The sequence below is a fragment of the Panthera tigris genome, chromosome A1 (genome assembly GCF_018350195.1).
Source record: "Panthera tigris isolate Pti1 chromosome A1, P.tigris_Pti1_mat1.1, whole genome shotgun sequence".
NCBI lineage: Eukaryota > Metazoa > Chordata > Mammalia > Carnivora > Felidae > Panthera > Panthera tigris.
This window is the reverse complement of record NC_056660.1, coordinates 211444349-211465766: the sequence shown is the minus strand read 5'-3', so window position 1 is coordinate 211465766 and position 21418 is coordinate 211444349. Positions and strand designations below refer to the sequence as shown.

General features: G+C 38.9%; 1 long non-coding RNA gene across 1 annotated transcript in view; it reads right to left on the bottom strand.

Moving 5' to 3' along the window:
• The window catches only part of LOC122241296, a 152562-nt gene that overhangs the window by 95633 nt on the left and 35511 nt on the right, over window positions 1-21418 (bottom strand). The window contains exon 4 of the long non-coding RNA XR_006221350.1: window positions 12141-12280. This is a non-coding gene — a long non-coding RNA (uncharacterized LOC122241296). The remainder of the gene's footprint in view (window positions 1-12140; window positions 12281-21418) is intronic.

The window sequence follows — 21418 nt, the reverse complement described above, 5'->3', positions numbered from 1 at the left end:
CATTAGTGATTCCCTATTGTTGCCTGGGGTTTTTAATATAGAAATGTAGAGAATCCCTCAGGGAAAGGGTTACAACAAGGCAAGTACACCTACAAGAACAGAAGTACTGTACCTCAGCCAAGGGCTCACCTAAGAGGGAAAAAAGAAAAAAAAGAATCATACATCTCTTACAGATCCAGAGGTGATTAAAAACAAAACAAAACAAAACAAAAAACAAAAGGACGAGCTAGAGAAAAATTAAGAAGTGTATATGCCAGGGTCACATCCTCCACTGTTGGGATCAATTTCTACCCCAATAGCAATCCATCTATCCTTCCAATTGTAAGTTCCCAGATTGTTCTGTGCTCTTCTCCATGAAATGCTTCTCTCAGGCAACAAACTCCTATCTAGATTTACCTATTATGATGGAATAGGATAACTGTCTAGTCTCCCCCAGGTATTTATGTTTTAAGCCTCCACCACCCCTAGCGGCAATCAAAACACTCTCCAACCTTCCCTGAGTTGTCGGGGGGGGGGGGGGGGGGGGGGGGGGGGGGGAGGGGGGAGGCATGTGTACTGGAAAGCCAAGAAACTCTTGGGCCCTGAAATGCGCATAGTGTGAATGACAGATTCCTCATGTTATGGTGTTAGGAACTGGGTACACTTGAATAAAAATCACCATCTGGGAGCTGGAGGACCTGGGCTTGTATTTCCCACTTCTGCTACTAGATTATCTTAAGTCACTTCACCTCTCTGGGCTTCAGATTCCTTATTTGTAATGGGGTTGGGGGGAGCTATAATAAAAAGTTTCATAACTTATTTCTAGCTGCAGAATCCTTTCATCAAATGATCTTTCAGGGAAATTACCAATGTGTAATAGAAAAAATGTGAAACTATTTTGAGTAGGGGTCAAAGGGACCCCTTCCCATGCCCTATTATAATAGATCCTATTAAGGGGGTTCTTGTTTTAAACATTCCATGATTACAAGTAAACTCCTTGCAGCCTGAGGAGGAGGCAGGGTCCCTCTGGGCAGCTGCACCAGAGAATCCTCTGGCCTCCAGATGGTTGCCCTCCTTTATCAGTGAGCCTCTTCCTAAAGCAAATAAGCAAAGAAAAAAATCCCACAGAAACAGAGTCCGACGTGAGGACTCAGGGAGCCAACAGAATACTCAACTCCATCCAGGCAAACTAAAACACATTCCAAGGAAGAGATAAGGTTTATGAAAAGGAAACTAACACAATCACTTAAAAGAATTTAAGCATTAAACTACTCAGGCCAGGCTGCCAGGCCACAGGGAGGATACAAAACTTCCAAGGTCGGCTGTGAAAAAAAAGACTTCACAGAGACCCATGCCTTGATTTTCCTCTTTTGTTTCTCATTGCCCTGGGGTCAACTTCTTTCAGGTCCTTATGTGTGGGAAGTAGCAGTACATTGTACACAGCATACATTTCTTCTGGCACTGAGTCCTACAGGAACTCAGCTTTTTGGGAAAAGGGGTTATAGAAAGAGTGACTACAGATTAATAAATCTGGATTTTTACATATATCAGAACAAAGTAACCAACTCAATAGGGTCACCTGATGAAAAACACAACACCCTGCTTTTGAATTTTAAACAACAGATTTCCGATAAATATGAATTTCAGATAAAAAACATTTTTTAGTATAAGTATACCCCAAATATTACATACTTAAAATAAAAACATTGTTATTTACCTAAAATTCAAATTTTACTGAGCATCCCGTATTTTTATTTGCTAAATCTGGCAACCCTAACCCTCAAAATGAAAACATATTCCAGCTATATTTCCAATATGCAAATAATTTTTTTTTTAAACTCCTCCTTGGAAATGGCCTTTACAAGATGAGGTACATTCCTTCCCCAGGCCTCTATGGAATTAAAACTTCAGCCTTGGAGACTGGATTAGATTTCTGAAAACTACCAAATGTTATTTATAAAGTCTGATGAATGAGAACAATCAATCAAGGTGACTCTATTAGGGGCCAAAACATGAGGTGTGGTTTTACGTTAATGAAACTAGTTGTCTTATGACACCCACTATCCTTACTCTCTACTGCCTACAGAGTAAATTCTCAGTTTTGTAAAACTGCAGTCAAGGTATCCAGCCAAATCTACCTCTCCAGCCTCTGTTTTCACCTTCTGGGGCCACACAAGCTACTTGTTGATGGAAACTTTCATACTACTTCCCATGTTATTGCCTCTGTCAAGAAAGCCCTTTCTGGCCCTACCTACCCGATTGACACACATGTCTTTAAAGACTTAATTGAAATGTTAATTTTCTAAAAGCTACCTTAAATCTTTTCTGAAATATGTGAAAGGAAAGATGAGTGGATGGATGGATAGATAGATGAACTAATAAAACTTCTTTATAAAATTTTCTTGTCTCTATTCTCAACTTCCAAGCAGTGGTTACAAACATGGGCTTTGGAGTTAGGGAGACCCCAAAACCAAATCCCAATTCTGTTATTGAGTAGATAAGTGACTTGGAGCAAGAAGTTTAACATCAATGAATTGTAATCTTCTTACTTGTAAAACGAGGATAATATAGTTATCCCAAAAAAGGGTTGTGGGGATAATTAAATAAAATAGAGTACAAAAAGTACTTAGCATAATGCCTAACTCAGAATAAACATTTGATTAATTGTAGCTATTATCTTATTAGTATCACTCTTTTCTTCGCATCTTTCAGTACTTCCTATCATAGAATTCAAACCACTTGACTGCATTTAACTATTTACAGAGTTATTAGACAAGGATCACTTCTTACTTTTTTTTTTTTTAAATCATCAACTCCTACATGGTGTAGAAGAACAAAACACTGAAAAAGGAGGAATCTAAAATTTACTGTATCTAACTATATAAATATGTACAAGGCACTGTGCAGGACATTTTCAATATACTACTTAACCTCGGTACAATACTTACAAAGTAGATAAAATTATATTTAAGAGATGAGGAAACTAAACCCTAAAAGCCCAGTGATTTACTCAGGATGCAGAGGTAGGTAAGAACATGAGTAGCATTTGCCTCCAGGCCTATCTTACAATAGGCCTGGGAACACCACCCCACACCACAAAGATCAGTCTCTGGACTTTCCGTTTCCAGCTCTTCCCAAGATCAGAATGAGTAAAGTGTGTGGAAAGTAGTGGAAAGTTTTTGCTTAGTGGTGAGTAAACTAGGGATTGTGATAAGGAGCAGGAGGAAGTACAAGGGGAGAGACTAGTCAGGCAATTATAGCATGACATGGGGAAGGCTATCTTGTGCCAATTATCTCAATTTCCTTTTTCGTCCTTCAAAACTGATTTAATAAGTCTTTAACTCATTATTTTTCAGTTAATATCTAAGAACATCAATTATAAGTAAATCCTCCTTTAAAAGAAATCAAACATTATAGATAACAAAGTCCTCTTGCCCACCTATCTAACCCAGCTCCCCTCCCTACTTCCTCCAATGTAAGCAATACTGGATTAGGTATGTGCTCTTTCAGGCATTTAAAATGCATTTATATACAGAAATATGTAGCCATATAAAATACATGCTAGTTCATGCATGTTTAGTTAATGAATAAATTATTTTTACTGTATACACAAACAAAAAAACAAAACCCTGATTTACCCAACTTCTACTCTAGGTAGGCATTCTCTAACTTCCAAATGGGACTTCCTAGATTTCAGAATCCACCAAAGAGAATGACTTCCAAAAAGATATTTTACCAAGGGATACAAAAAGGAAGCACCTTTTCAAAAATTTATTTTGAAATCAAGATTGTGTACTTTCTCCAAAGCAGTTTTGAAATCATTATTTCAGAGATGTCTGATAAAGAGATGGAGCTAATTTATTATTTAGTATTGGTACGATCTACTGAAAACTGGATTCTAAGAGAGACATTGTAAAAGAAAGCCAAAATAAAGACTAATACCAGAATCAAGAACTGACCACATTTTTTTAAGTGAAATTCAAGCCAAACTTTTGCAAAATATTTAAAGTACCTTCGTGGATGGAGCCCCATGGAACATTGTTTGAAAACACTTGATTTACTATTCTCTAGGCCTTTCCTAAGACTTTATTTCTATGAGTAATAAGGTGTGTGCCTATCAAATGCAGACTCTGAAGAAGAAGGACTTGGTTCTTTGGATGCCTACTCCAAATATAAGAAATCATAGATCCATGAGACTCAGTCAGGTTGGAGCCAGCTCTGACCTTAAAGAGTCCCTGCCTGCAATGAAAACAACCCCATGTTGTTGTTTCCCCTTCCTGTACCAAAAAAAAAAAAAAAAAAAGTATACATAGACATATCTTTAAGTGTCAATTTCCTCACTGAGACCATATCCCTGTTATAATGGAAGGGTTTTGCTGAGAGCTATTAATAGTAATTTCCTTCAGTAGTGATATACTCTCTATTTCTGGTAAGAGCAAGGAAATCCAACCAGCTTCTTCCTAGCAACATTATACTACTTATATAAGAAAATGACTTACAGAAGCAGGATGGTCATTTATAAGGTAAGAGGGTGGGGTGAGGGGCCTGGGAAATGGGAATAAGCAGGGGTGATTTTACTTTATTCTCCTGAAACTATCACCTCATTTCTATACATGGGGAAAAAAATTAGAAATGTATCTCCATGGTCTCCCCCTCCTTCAGGAAAAAAACAAAAACAAAAACAAAAACAAAAAAACACCTAAAGCTCCCCTCTTCAAAGCAGGGAGGATTTTAGATTAAAAGAGACTTAAAAGACATAACCAAATACAATGACTGGACCTGTTTTCGGCTCTAAATGGAAAAACAACAAAAAGGAAATGATAAGACAATCAGAGAAATCTGAATATGGAGTTGATATTAAATAATACATAATCAGGAATTATTATGAATTTTGTTAGGTGTAACAAGGCATTGTAGTTGGCTCAAAATCTGTTTTGTTTTTTTTTTTTAAGATGCATCCTGGAGTATTTAGGGGTGAAATGCCATACTGTCTACTTGTGAGGGTATGTTTGAAAATTTTCATGATAGTTTCAAAGAGAGGTAAAAATAAGAGTATGGCATAATATTGATGGTTGTTGAAACTAGGTGATGAGTTCATGAAGGTTTGCTGAACCCCTTATTTTTGTGTATGTTTAGAAACTTCCATAATAAAAAGTTTATTTTGAAACTTGTGAAATGTGACCCATTTCTTTACCTAACCACACACCCATGCTTTTTCCTTTTTCCCACCCAACCATTATATTGATTTATCACTCCAATGACTGGAAACAGAATTTAGTGGTTAAGTTGAAGACTCTAGAACTACACTGTCTAGGTCATTGCTTGGGTCCTAGCATTGCCCACTTGACCTTATGAGAGTTAACTAACCTCCACATCTCCTCATCTGTAAAATGGAGATGATAAAATTTGCCTTTTGGACTGTTATGAAGATAAATGGGTTAATAAATGTATTTAGAATAGTGGCTGGTACAGGTGCCTGGGTGGCGCAGTCAGTTATGTGTCTGACTTCAGCTCAGGTCATGATCTCGTGCTCTTTGAACTCAAGCCCCATGTCGGGCTCTGTGCTGACAGCTCAGAGCCTGGAGCCTACTTCAGATTCTGTGTCTGCCTCTCTCTCTCTCTCTCTGCCCCTCCCTCACTCACACTCTGTCTCTCTCTCTTAAAAATAAATAAACATTAAAAAATTTTTTAAAAATAGAATAGTGGCTGGGATATAATAAGCACTCAGTAAATCTTAGTGTCATTATCATTATTAGTTAAGTAACTTCTGAAAGTAGGAAGGTACTCTACAACATCATCTCATCTAATTATTTGTTTAATAAAAGAAAAACTTAGGGTCAAAATGTTTTTAAAAAAGAAAAAACTACTTGCCTAAGGACACAAAGCTGGATAAAGGCAAAGCAGATTAGAATTCAGCTTTCCTGGAATCCAGGTCAACGTCATTTATACTTTATTTACTTTAATACATATTCATTATCGAACTGAATCAGTATCTGTCATGCTCTCTGCTTAGTACTAAGTAAAAGATTAGATCTTTTCTTTTAAGTAATATACCATCTAGCTACAAAATAGTAATAATACTAGCTTTTGTACAGTGACTTTCACTTTTCAAAGTGCTTCTAATAAGTTCACGGGCAGGAGAACAAATCTCTAGTAACAGAAGTCAGAATAGTGGTTAGAGTCTGGATGAGAGGGATTCATTGGAAGAGGATATAAAAGGGACGTGCAAGAAGTTTCTGGGATGACAGAAATATACTATATCTCAATTAGAATGCTGGTTACACAGATATATACATTTTTAAAACTCACCAAATTGTATACTTAGGACATATGCACTTCACTGTATGTAAATAATTTTTACCTTAAATTTTATTTTTTCATAAATTTTTTTAATGTTCATTTATTTTTGAGACAGAGCATGAGCAGGGGAGGGAAGAGAGAGAGGGAGACACAGAATCCGAAACAGGTTCCAGGCTCTGAGCTGTCAGCACAGAGCCTGACACGGGGCTCAAACCCACAAACCATGGGATCACCTGAGCTGAAGTCAGATGCTTAACTGACTAAGCCAGCCAGGCACCCCTACCTTAAATTAAAAAAAAAAAAAAAAAAATCCCTGTACATACACGTATTTTCCTGGTTTCTCAGCACTGTTAACTACAGCAAATAGATATTTCTTGAAAGTTGAGAAAACTGGAAGTTTTAAAAGGGCATGATCAAGGATATACAGCAAAGCTAAACCTGGAAATAGGTCTCAATTCCTTGCCCAATATGTCTTCAAACTCCAGAGTGAACTCAGACAACATAAGGTATTAATATAAGTGGGAAAACAGAGGCGGGGATAGAAGGATTGCTAGTCTTGTTTGGAGAAAATATAGAGAAAACAGAAATATGGAGAAGACAGAGATCAACACAGGACAGATACAGTAGTAGGGAAGGCTTTGGGTAAAATGGGGCTTATTTAAGTATGTCGCTAATGCTCTGGTGGCATCTGCCCCTCTCTGTCAGAATGTCTCAGGCTATTGATGAGCAGGAATCATATTGCAGGCAGTGGACTCCAGGCATAAAAACTATCACCTCAACTTGTCCTGTAGGCCCTCTAATTCTCCTGTTTCATTCCCCTACTCCTTTCCAATGAGCTCCCAGGACGCTGCTCAATCCCCCTAGGGATAAACTCTGAGCCAGATGCCTTTACTTTTCCTAATGGCAAAAGTCTCAAGACCAAGAGTGGTAGAACAAAGCCCAAGGCATTCTGTGGGATACAGTGAGTGTTTAGTGGTTAAAATAAAAGTCCATTGTCCTTCATTCTTCCCTCCAGATTTTATCAATATGGAAAATAATGCCCTTCACGAAATGGCAAAGTAAAGTACAATGTGGTCTTTAATCTGTCCTTCAGTGTTTATATGTGAGCCATTTGGCACCAAGTAAGCAAACAGGGGTTCACTTAAGTGGGGGAAAAGTTGTCACTGTCACACAATGCATCTGAGCTAAGTGGTGTGATGTCACTACTGTCTTAAGGTAGAACTTCCCACTAAGGAGTTCTAAACTGCTCCTGCTATTATTGGCTTCAATAGCCTGTGGTTTAACTGCACACAGCTGAAAGACTCAGTAGTTGACTGATGTATATGATCCTCAGGATCTACAATGCACTAGTCTTTAGAACTGGAAGGTTCCTTAAAGATCCTAGGATGTGGGTGGGAGGTGGGGTGGGGAAGGGGCAAAGGTGAGGAGAGGTCCAGTTACATGGCAGAGCTGCAGGGCTTGTGACCTGAATCTTTCTTGTGGATTTTAACTTGCAATTGATATTTGATTATTCCCTGGCCTTCTTAGTTTCTAATTTCTCCATCACTGATGGTCTTGCTTGCCTAATGACAACAAGAGTTCTGAGGGAGAGACTTTATCATAGTGCAAGGCTCTAGCAGGTAATAACTACATATCTTTCTCACAGGAGTTACCATTTCATGAGCACCTACCATGTGCCAGGCACTGGATTTTTTAAATGACCCTATGACATGAGCACTATAATCCTCACTCTACAAACAAGAACACCAAACTACCAAAGTTTGTAGTGGCAAAGCAATGACTTGATCTTATGTTTAACTAAGAATCCCATGTACTTTTCACTTATTCACAGTTATCATGGAATGTCCATGATAAGAAAATTTCTGTAGCTTCAATTACCTATGAAACTCTAACTTTAGTAATTCCTTTCTGTTATATTAAATTAAAACTTTTCAAGCTACCCTTTAGTATCATCTTAGCAAAATATGGAATTGTCCCAAGGACCAATGGCTGGATATTTTTTATTTGTCCTGCCAGATCCATTTTCCACTCAGCTTTGTGCCCTGGGAAGTGGTCTTTATGGACTATCATTTAGTTCCCTACCCTCTGGCTTTCAGTTAGGTTTACCTACTGGGAGGCACTAGATAGAGGTTGAGGGAGAAAAGAGAATGATAACCATGTTTTCCTTCTTCTTTTAATTCTGACATCAATGGACACTAGAGAGGTCCTTCAAATTGGCTGGGTTTATCTACAATATCCACCATTCCTACCCTGTGGCTCTCTTCTAGAACCACACCTATTCTCTTTGGGATGAAACTTCTCCCTTCACTTGCCAATTCAGGTTTAGGGGTACTAACCCCACTGTTGCGAGCCCCAGGATGCTTTATCATCCTTTGTTACTTTCCCTTAAGCCTATTTCACCTGTATAAACAGTTCCTAAATTAAATTTTCCTCAATTGTTCCATTTGAGGATCTCATGTATTTCCTGCAGGTTTTCAAACTGATACAACCTGAGCTCTAGAATTTACTTGATGCTTTAGATCACTGAACAAATACAAGATGCCTTTACATTTATACATTCATTCCACAACTATTTATTGGGCACCTACTGTGTACTAGACAATGGGTTTACAATGGTAACAAATGTGGCCACTGGTCCCCTACATAAAATACAGTACACAGGTTAAACAGATAATCACACAAACTAGTAGAACACTATAACTGTGCCATGTGTCATGTGCCATGGCACAGTGAGGGCTAATGTGAGGAGTCAATCTAATAGGGAGATCAATAAAGGCTTGCATAAAAAAATAAAACTTGAGCCAGAGACAAATAGGTGTTATTGGGCATAGAAGGAAAGAATGATCATTGCAGGCAGAAGCTGATGGCTGACAAAGGCTGGTGTGGCTGAAACAGACAAAGCAGAAGATGCTTGAAGAAAGATAAAGCTGAACAGACTTTGTTGAAAGCCATATTGAAAAACTGCCTTTATCTTCTAGTTACAGTGTGAAAATTGGGTTGGAAGGTCAGAATGGTTTGAGCACAGGGCAGGTAAACAAGGTGAGAAGGAATCTAAATGGTGATAGGAAAAATGGAGAAAACAGATTGATCTTATATATAGATTCAAAGAAAGATTTGCTCCCTGCTGGGAGATTTCACTGCCTGGTTCCTTACATACATTAATACAACTGTCTTAGGTCAATGACTTCTCAATAAATGGAAAAACTCTGCCTTCTCATTGTGGGATAGGGGTAAAGAAAGATTATTCTAGGTCTAAGAAAGAGGGTGAAACTCAGTAATGCAGTTATATACACAGGCTCAGGACATAAAAACTGTCCCCATAGTGACTTCCTGTCTTGACCTCTAACAATCCTTACTGCCTAGGAATTCCTTAAGAAGGAGAGACTGAGTTTTAGAGAGAGCTGCAAAACCCAGAGATCAGAGTTTTCCTCTTGGCTCTACCACTTACTGTGTTGACTATGCAATTAGTTAATTTCTCTGATCTTCACATTCTTCTTCTGTAAAATGAGAATGATAAATATTTCATAGGATTGTCATGAGGATTAAATTAGATAATGTATGTGTATACATATGCTGTTTGCTAATTCAAGTAACAGAAAACTTATTTAAAAGGACTTAAAGAAAAATTTAATATTGGGAAGTCTTATGACAGATTTCAAGGTTTATTGACTCAGTAGTGTAATTAATTTCTTTTTAACCTTCTCTTTGGTCACCCTTGATGTGTTGTTGACTCTCGAACTGGCTTCCCTTGTGATCATAAGTTAGAAGTATCACATTTAAAGAGGGAAACATCTAAACTGGAAATGAATATCGTTTTCACTATTTCCTACAAGAATGTGAGAAGCCTTTACCAAACAACAATAGACTTATATCTCATTAACTAGAACTGAAAGTAAAATACACAAGGGCAGGAATTTTTGTCTGTTTTGCTTACTCATGTCTCCTCAACATTCAAAATAGTGGTTAGGCCTCAATAACCATTTGTGGTCTGAATGGACCACATGCCTAACTTTATTCCAACCACTAGCAAGCAAAGTGGGATTACCATGTATTGGCACTTTTCTGTAAAAGGTAAAATAGTAACAATTTTAGGGTTTGTGGGCCACATACAACCTCAGTAGCATATTCTTCTTTTTTTCAACCCTATAAAAATATTTAAAATATTCTTAGCTCTTCCAAAAACAAGCCTAGGAATGGATGGCCCATGGGCCATAGTTTGCTGCGCCATGGCTTAGACTAACCATGTGGGGTGAAATGGAGGGACAAATACCATGACCAGTAGAATATGTACAGCACTCAGCAGCATCCTCCACGTATAAAAAACACTCAATAAATATCTACAACTGTTATTGATGATGTACTATTTTCCTTGTTCTTATTTTTCTAGGATATTAGACTCCAGAAACCTCTGTTCTATGATAAACCTGCCATAGGTTATTGACTGCCTCTGACTCTGGACTGAAGCAGCATCTGGGATAGGAACCTTGTGGGACAGTGCATAGAAAGACATACCATACAAAAATAAGTAAATATAGAGAAAACAATAAGCTCAGGGTCAAAAACCTAGATTCACAAAATTAGCAGAGGATGTGAGAAGTGTATTATAGTGGAGGAAATGAGCTCTATTCTCAACTATTAGGAAATTCAAAGTTAAAAATTTTAAATAAGTTCCTTTATGTCTCAGAATCTTGAATAGGCTAATAGGCAACAAATCTCACCAGGGTAAAAACCTATGTGATATTTTCAATACAACAGAATTCTGTTTCCAGAGACCATTGCTATGATATTTTAAAAAACATTGCCCTTAAGGTTTACAGCTGGTATGCCATCTTCACTGTTTTATATTATCTGATCTTCAAGAGCAGCCCACTGAAGTTGGGAAGAACATGACTATTGTCCCCACTCATCAATCATATTAAAAATATTTAGCAATGAATATAGCTTGGGACCAACCATAGCCCTGTAATGAAGTGGGTCCTTAATGCCTCCTACTGAGCCCCACACTGATATTTTTATTACTAAAAGAGGAGATAGGTGGGGATCTTAAAGGAGGGGCCAGTTAGAGTAGCTATTCACCAAACAATACAGAAGGATTTCAATATTTTAATATTCAGTATGGCTATACCAGTGTGCACCAGATAACTATAAGCCCTACCTACTTTTGCCAAACATGAAAGAAAGAAAGAAAGAAAGAAAGAAAGAAAGAAAGAAAGAAAGAAAGAAAGAAAGAAAGAGGGAGGGGAGGGGAGGAGAGGAAGTGGCTTTTCCAGGACTATAAACCAATAAATGGATTCAAACTTCATCTTCAAGAGTTCAAATCTACTGTTTTTCTCTTTGTTACCCATTCTCTTTACTTGTATGTTCTTTTTCACATCCTGTGGATCATCCTAGTCAATGACTCAGATCAGGGAAAAGAATATCATATTTGGAGACAGAAGACATGTTCAAGTCCTACCTCTGCTATTTATTAATTGTGAGACCTTGGGCAATTCACCTGATCCTACAAGACTGAGTTTCTTCAATGAGGAAATCACAGTAATTATGTCTGCATAGCAGGGTAGCGGAAGAAAAGCTCTGTAAAATATTAAGTGTTGTTCAGATGTCAGCCATTCACATTTTGCACAAATTGGCAGTTTTCATCTTAAAAACCTGGATGTTGGAATTGATATTCTTTTTCCAGATAGAAAACTCAGACTTCTGAGAGATTAAATTACTTGCCCAAGGTCACACAACTAGTGATGATAGAGCCAGGAATGACTTCAAAGCTCTTGACTTCTAATTCATGGCTCTTTGCTGGGGAGCCTCCAAATTCACATCACAGGCTGCCTACAAAGATGGAAATGTGAATGATCCTAACTTACAGTCACAGCACTGTTGGCAGGCCTTTGTCATCAGCTCCTTCCAAGTCTGCAGGAAGAAGGCCTGCTTCTGGCCCAGCATACATCTTCTGTAGTTCAGGGTATGCCTAGCCAACTGCTAAGTCACTCCAGCAGCTGTGGAACTAGAATAGCAAAACATGATGTTAATAACATTTCCGCTACAGATACACAAGCAGAAGAGAGCATGGTTGGGGACAGTGCCTACCCCAGAGGGTCTGCCTTTCAAGTCCTCATCTGCCAAAGGCCAAAGGGGTCGTGATTCACCTTATGACAACTGAGAAGGAAGAGTTATTCTCAGTTCAGGAAGATTCAGCCTAGGTTGCTTCAAGAAGACAACCCTCACTGAAAAGCAACAGAAAGTCAAATGATATAGATATTTCACAATTCCAGAATTCTAGGTAAACTGAGTAAAGCAATGCGGTTTTGTGAAATCTGGCTTTGGAGTCAGATAATTTTTGGATTCAGAAACCAAGCCTTCCACTTACTAGAGCTGGTAGTCATTTGCACTGCCTCCCAAATTTCTCACTCTATCTTCCAGGCATATGATAGGACTACACTTCCTAGCTTGCCTATGGTTAGGTGGAGTCATATGACGAACCCCGGCAAATGTTTTGTGAGAAGAAGGGATGTATGTCACTTCTAGGCCAAGCTTTTATGGCTGGTATGACACTCTGTAGAGATGCCTTTTCCTGTGGTATAGCAAGAGTTGTGATGGTTGCGGCTCTGCTACATCAATGACCCCACTACATTGAGCAGGGCCCTCCTGCTGACTCACTGTGAACATGTGACAGAAACAAAAAATAAACCTTTGTTTATTTTAAGTCACTGAGATGTGTAGGTTGTTTACCACTACAGCATAACCTAGCCTATCCAAATTGATGCATGAGCTATGATTTTTAGTATATTACTTAGTTTCTCTGAGCATGAGTTTCTGATGTTTAAAATAAGGATGCACATCTTTTCAGGATTATGAGGATTACCGATCGTTTATGTAAAGCACCTCACAGCTTTTAGCACAGATTTGGTCCCCAAGCAATGTTATCTATTACCATTATAAAACAGTGAGGGAGAAAAGCAGGTGGAAGCAGGATATCCTTAAGCAAACACACAGTTCATAGACTCCACTCAGCCAGACACCTGGACACAGAGCTTTGGCGGCCAGGTCAGCCAGCTAGAAGGAGGCCCCTGAATGCCTCCAGTCACTTGTTCATTCCTTCATTCTAGAAACATACAATGAATACCTACTATGTGACGGACACTATTTAGGCACTGGAAATATAAGAGAAACAAAGTCCCAGCTCTCATGGTCTTTACCTATAGCACCTAATGCATTTAAATAAATGGCTGTTTTTCAGATTTCCTAATTATACCTTCAGAGAAAACAAAGAGCCTGGAATTTGATCCTTTACATTTTAGCGATTTTTTTAATTCCTTGGAAATATTTTTGCATATATTTACTGCACTTTTACAAATAGGCAAGGAAGTTATTATTGTATATTTTCCCCGGTGCAGAAATTGAGGGGAAAAATAATTATCTTGTTTTTATTAGCATCAGTAGCAGTGCCAGATCTAGAATCTGTACTCTCAGGTTCCTTGTTCAGGGTCATTTTTTTTTTTTTTTTTAATCTCAGGCTGACAAAAAAACTTGAATCACCATCCTGCCCAGGGGTACTCTGGATAACACCTATATTAAAGTACTGTAGGTGAAATATAAGAATGGAATTGTTCTGTTATTATAGTAATAATAAACCAATACAAATAGGATACTAAACAGAAGTGTCATATACCAAATTCTGCCTAGTAATGGATCAGATCTCAGAAAGTTCTACTTCACAACTCCATGTGTGGAAAGAGACCTAAATATACATCTAATGTAGGCGATTTTACCACTGTGGTGCGATATGTAATAAGAAAAGGCCAAATGGTATCTCACCTCCTGGTGTCTTCATTATTGGAGTAAACGTCCTAGAAAGCTAGGCCACACCTAGTTCCTCACCAATAGCTCACTATTTTACTCTAAGCCCACGCCTTGAAAATCCAGCATGTTGGGGCGCCTGGGTGGCTCAGTTGGTTGGGCGTCCGACTTTGGCTCACGTCATGATCTCGCGGTCCATGAGTTCGAGCCCTGCATAGGGCTCTGTGCTGACAGCTCGGAGCCTGGAGCCTGTTTCAGATTCTGTGTCTCCCTCTCTCTCTGACCTTCCCCCATTCATGCTCTCTCTGTCTCAAAAATGAAAAAACGTTAAAAAAAAAAATTAAAAAAAAAAAAATCCAGCATGTCAAAGATCAATTCAAATGTCGTCTCTTCTATGAAACCTTCCTTTATCGCCTTATCAAAAGTGATATTCTACCATCCTTTGTTTGTATATTAATCTGGCTCTTACTGTACCCTCATGTAATATTCAGATGGCAGTGAAACAGCCAGACTGAGCCGCTGTTTCACATGGGAAAATGATGGAAAATAAAATAAGAAATATAGATTGAGGCAAATTATGGAGGCCTCTGATACCAGACTAAAAAGTTAGACTTCCCTCTATAGGCAAAAGTAGCTTCTGGGAAACTTGGGAGTATTTACAAAATATAAATAAAATCATATGATCACTCATTTACTAAAAGAAAGGGAGAACGTGGAATAGAAATCAGGGTTTAGATAATGTGAAATTAGAGATAATCTAAACAGGTACTTTTGTTTTGGGGATATTTTTATGTTTGTACTTGACTAGTTAGATTTGTTTCAAATCTGATAAACAAGCTGCAACTGAACACCTGAAATCAAGACTTAGGAAACTGTCTCTGCAGTGCCATAATCTGTGAAACCTTGCAGGAACTCTCCCAGGTCACTACTTTCATGGAAAATAGCCCCTACTTTCCCAGCAGATCAGAGAACTCTGAGATATGAGTACTCTTTCCCAAAGTTAAGAAGTTGAATTAACCAAATATCGATTGGCTTTGGAGAGCGAGTTCGTATTTACACGGATGTCATCATAATCACCAAGGGTCCCTGGGCTTCTTCGGTTGGCAAACCCATTCATGGCAACCAACTAACACCTTCCACCTTTTCCTAAGTAGTGTGTGAAATTCTGAGGTGTTCTCACTTCTATGTGTAAGACACACAGACTGCTCTGTGTTAGTTGAGCCATGAGTGTTCAAAAACGGGCCTTTCCGCATCTCCCAAGTGAAAAAAAAAAAAAAAAAAGACGCCTTTCCACTAGCACTGACTCCAACTCACCCACGGGGCATGGCTGAAACCCCTTCATGTCCCATCTCGCTGGAAGCCTGTCCTGAAGCAGCTGTTGCTCCAAACCAATTCGCTGTCACTAACCTGGCCAAATCTCTGCGGAGCCGCCACTTTCAGTCGAACGGCCGCCATTTTGTTTGCCCCGCGCTTTTTCCAAGAGCCACTCGTGTCCCGCCCATCCCAGCCGACGCCTCTCTGTCTTCCAGTCCTCCAGCGCCCCTCTATGGTAGGTCCACTGTACTACATCTAGTAGTACAATTTCCCCTGCTTCACTGCTCCCCATTTCTCCCCACTTCTCCCCACCTACTCCTGGCTACCCACTGTAAGGAGAGCACCAGCCTTAACCAAACTGCATTTTGCACGCTACCTGTAATAGTAATCTTCAAATTTTTTGGATTATTTACTTCCAAAGTTTGAAAGTTAAGTACCCATTCACACATTTTTAACTTCTGTCCTTTAAAATTTCTCATCATAAATTTAAATCATTGCAAAGGTTGATATTTCCAGTGTATTGTAAATAGTAACATATAAAAACAAAACTCTCTTTATACATCTGTCCAATGAAATCTAAATGCTACAATGATTTGATATCCATCCACTTGAAAGTAGGTAAATGAACACTGCTTTTAACATATATTTCACACTGTTACTTTTTAGTCACTAAAGAGAATGCCCTCATAGAATTTGTTCAAAGAAATATATCTCCGGGCACCTGGGTGGCTCAGTTGGTTATGCGTTTGACTTCCCCTCAGGTCATGACCTAGCGGTCCAGGGGTTCGAGCCCCACTTCAGGTTCTGTGCTCACAGCTCAGAGCCTGGAGACTGCTTCGGATTCTGTCTCTCTCTCTCTCTCTCTCTCTCTCTCTGCCCCTCCCCCACTCCTCTCTCTCTCTCTCTCTCTCTCTCAGAGTAAACATTTAAAAAAGAAAGAAAAAAAAAAAAAGAAATACATCTCCATGCTTTGTTGATCACCCTATCATAGTTCTCTACGACAAAAGTATACATGTTATTCAAATATGTATTTATATTTTTAATTTCCTATTTCCATAATACTCTTATGTTTATAATTTCTTCTAGATTGAATTACACATTAAGATTATTAGTAGCACAAAACTGTTCCAAACAACATGAATATATTACAAAATTTGATAATTATTGAATAAAAAAGTAAAATTTTACTAGACATATATCTTGTAATAATATATAAACACAATATATACTACATATCATATAACATATATATTTGTTACAAAATATATATTACATATTTTACAAAATATCTCATGGGAAATGTAGGGCTCCGTTGCAATAGGAAGGCCATCAGAGCAATGACAGTCTTTTACAAGATGCAGAGGCATTGGCAACTTCCTTGCTTTCTACAAAGACTCTTCAGTGCATATGGGAGAAATCCTTCAGCCAAGGATTTGAAAACCTCACAAATTGAGCCTACATTTCTCTTTCTAGATTTTTTTCATTGCACCTTCCTTTACCAAATGCTCTCCTTTTCTGCCAACACATATTTTTCCCATTTCTGTTTTTTGCTTTATTTGAGAACCTCTCCCCAGGCAACACAGTATTCCGACTCAGTAAGATTCAGAAATGGTGGGAGGTATGCCTCTCTTCTGTCAAGTGGTAGAAGGGTGATTATGAAAGGAAAATGGGGAAAGAGACCTAGAATGACATCTAATTCAGGCTGATCAATTATAGGAAAAAGTAAACGTAGAGCTTGAGGATCTAGAAACATATTCCCTAAATCTCTCTCAACCCACTCTACCCCTCTAGGAGTTTCTGTGCACACTAGGGGTACAAGTGATCCAGTTTGTTGATAGCTGGTCTAAATAGAAGGTAGATATTTGGATTTCAAATGGCTCAACTGACAGGCATTTCCTGAATAACAAAGTACAAATAAACAGGCAGAAAAGAGAAATAAGCACTTTTTGAGACCAGGCTTTGAGTCAGGCATTGGGCTAGGTACTTTCACATATGCTGATTTCAGCCCTTACATTAACTCCGATATGAACTTCTTCCATAACACTGATGTACCAATACTATCACATGCTTTTAATTTTTTAATTCAAATCCAATTTTGCTTAACCCACCTGAGATAACTAAAAATCAGCCGCCACTTAATTTCCTCTTTCCTGTCCACAGCTATGTCTGATTTCCAAACAAAGCTCTGGGTGGTGATGGCCTTGGCAGAGGGGAATGCCTAATATACAAAGAAACGTAATTCCTTTAGGAACCAGGGAGTACAAAACTCCTGAATACAGGACATGTGGAATGTGCCAGAGAACAGGAACATTACCTTTTGAACTTCCCATCTTTCTATAACATTAAAACCAAACAAGATGACACTGAACACCTGAGTAAAACTTCTAGTGGCATAGTTACTATTATCCACATTTTAGAAGTGAGGTGAGGAAACTGAAATTCAAGGAGTTGAAGCAATTTCCCTAAGGCAGACAGCCAAGAAGGGCTATTGATTCGGAATGGCTTTGCTCCAGTTTTAACTATTTCACTAGTGAGATATGGAAATGTTCACTTCTTCCCCCCTGATTCCTCTGCATCTGTCACACATGAGTTTGGAAGGTAAGGCAGGTCTTCTCAGTGGGTGTGTGTGAGTATTCCTACAAGTGGAACACTGGAGCGTTGGTGGGATTTACTGCTCAAAGATAAGATATAAATGAAATGCTTGTGTGCCAAGGGCCCTCCGCTTTTCTTGCTTCCTCCATTGCCATCTGTGCTTTGGGAGAAAAGTCGCTTGATCCTACTGGGGTCATTCGATTGGAAAACTTAAAGTCAAGTGACATATTTTATTGGGCATTTCTCATGGGCAGTCCCTTCTGCCAGCCTACGGGGAATTGCTGGGAGAGTCTGGTGTGCCCAACAGAGGATGTGGAAGAGAGGCAGTCCAAAGTGGACATATGGATGACGCAGCCAAGAAGAAATTGAGGTATCCATTTCTTTAAACCCCAAATCCAGTCATTTCTGATCCTGTCAGCATTCATACATTACAAACAACACAGTGAACTGGTGCTAGGCACCCAGACCCTTCATAGTCTAGCTCTGCGGTGTTCTTTGATCAGTCTCTCCCTCTTTGAACCCCTAAGGAAAGATCGCTTGCCTTTCTACCCTCCACCTGAGCTTAGGGTGGGTTCCCTAAACAGGTTCAGTGTTGAGCCAATACCTGACTGTCTTCTAATCAGCCCCCTCGCCATGGTCAAAGGGAAATCTACAGCCACAGAATTCAATCATTTTTAAGATTTAAGACTTTCAATACATAACCCCTGAGAGATCTCATCAGTGACTTCCTATTATCTCGATTCAAATGTATTTTTAAACTATTTCTATCTGCTTGATGCAATAGGGTATATAAAAATAAAATGCTCGCAGTAAAGTCGGGGATCTAAAATGTATAAGAGGAAACTACTTAGTTTCTTAGTAGCAGAGACAGAATTTTCACTCTGTTTATAATCCTGGAAACTGGCCTGCTGTGTGGTACTCTGAAAGTGCTAACAAGTATGAACTGAACTAAATCGAAGTAAATCTAAGTAAGTGAAAAATAAGAGTATAGTTAAGTAACAAGATGAATGGTACCAGGAAGTAAGAGACAGGCTGAGGACCAAGTCAGGTAAGGCTTCAGGGAAGAGGTGAACCTGGCTTTGAGGGACTGGCAGGTATTTTCACGAGGAGGGTATTTTATATAAAGCAAGAAGTAGAAATGAGAAAAAATGAGTGTTGGCAGAAAAAGAAAGCATTTGGTAAAGGAAATTCTAATAAAAAAATCTAGAAATGGACGTTTAGGCTCTGTCCGGGAAGTTTTCAAATCCCTGAGTAAGAAGTTTGGTCTTTCTCCAATACGTACTGAAGAGAAAGCAGGGATATGTACTTGTAGAAAGCAGGGAGGTGGCCACTGCCTCTGCGCCTTGTAAAAGACTGTCATTGCTGTGATGGCCTTCCTACTGCAACCTCAGCCCTCCATTTCCTATGAGGCATTTGGTAAAATATATAATAAGACAACTCTGTCACTAAGGCTAGGAGGCAGATAGGTATGTGTTTGTGTGTGTGTCTTTACCTGGGAGGGAAGCTCCAGAGTTACTGCAAAAATATCAGAAAATCCATAAGCACAAACTACACTTTCTGTAAAATACATAAAAAATAGCTCACATATACAAGTGCCAGTATTTTCAAAATGTATGTTGATACAGATACTGTTGGGATTAGTAATAATATAGATACTGCTGGGGAGAGAGAATGGATTACTGCTACCCTCATCACCCTGACTTCAGGGGGCCTTACTGGTTTTGGCTCAAATGGCATAACATTGCCAAGATCAATTTTAAGCATTTAAATAAAACTTTGCTGAAGTCCTCACATTACAAAAAGGAAGTAGAGTAAGTGAAGCAAGATAATCTGTCTTCTAGAATATCTTCAGCTGTGTCTTCCAAAATATCTTCTATGGGAAGACTGCTTACTATGAACCCTCTGCCTCAAGATATAAGTAAGAATCTTTCCTTACCGCTCAGTAAGGCCCTTGAACCCATCTCAAAGTCCAGACTCACAAAGATGTAGACTTGAAAGGAGCTGATGTTCCCTCCCCAAAACTGGGAGAATCAACGTTCCATCAGAAGAATGTTCTCTTCCATAAATGAGGTACTCAGAAATCCATCCCCCTTTAGAAGGGATCCCATTACCTAGTCATGATAGAGTGGTCTTAACAAAACAACCGTGTCAGAACCCAATACGGTAGTTCATATACCTGTCCAAGATGTATGAACAGGCAGGGGACATTGGGGAGATGAGCTCACAGAATAAAGACAAAACAATGCTCACGGAGCCTTTATCCATTATGTCTTCTACCTGCAATGCTAGGTCCCCTCTCTCCTAACTGTTTCCATTGTCCCAATTCTAACTAATTCTTCAAAGCCATCCCGTTTGACCTCTTCTCTGAAGTTGTCTCTGATCACCATCCCATTTCAAATCCTGTAGGCATTTGTCTACAGAGTAATCACACAGAAGAGGGGGAAATATAACTTTGACTTTCAGAATCCCAGATATGCCACTCATCATTAGTGGAATCGTGGTCAAGTTGCTTCATACATCTGAGCCTCAGTTTCCTTATCTAAAAATAGAGATGGTAATAGCACCTACTTTGAATAATGATGAAGTAGTCTATAAAAACACTTAGTACTGCCTGGCATATGGTAGGTGTTCAAGAAATGTTAGATGATATCATTATTATTATTATTATTATTATTATTAAAGTAATTATTTTGCAGTATGTGATAATACTACTATGATATCTGCCGCATAGTAGTGAAATATTATTTTATTATTATTTATTAGCAATCACTTTATATTCCATAGTTTTTACTTTTCCTATAAGGATTCTTAATTCACACTAAGAGATCCTTTTGAGATGAGTCATTTACCCATCTTATACCCCTAGTGAGATTCCAAGTTCTTGAGGACACATTGTTCCCAAACATCTTATCTGTGGAGGGTAGAGAAATTTGAGGTATTTACAGTTTTAGTGTTACTCACTCTCCGGTCAGAAACTGCTAACCTCTCTACTAATGACAGAAATTCTACCCTTGAATGCAAGTCCAGTGGTGCTGCTCTGCAAGCTAACTGCACTCAGGGTTGGGGTTGGGGGCGGGGGGACATGGTCTCTTTTACCCTTAGCAATCAGGAAGAATTAAATCAGATCTCCAGCATTCTCCAGGCAGGCCAGACAGACAGCCTGGTGAGGGTGTCCCTAAGTGATGACTGGGAAAACAAGATCTCCTTTCTGCAGCACGAGTAAACATGGCAAACACCAGACAGCCTGGATGCCTACGTCCTGGGCAGAATTTGATTTAGGATTTCTTTTTTCCCAGTGAGTCATAGTTGTCATGGTCCTAACACCTGTCACCAGAAAAAAGGCAAAATCAGTGTAATCACCAGAGCAGTTGCCTCAGGAATACATTCGTCTAGTAATTTGGTTGGAGGAAGTTCAAGAATGCAAGTACTGAGTTGATTT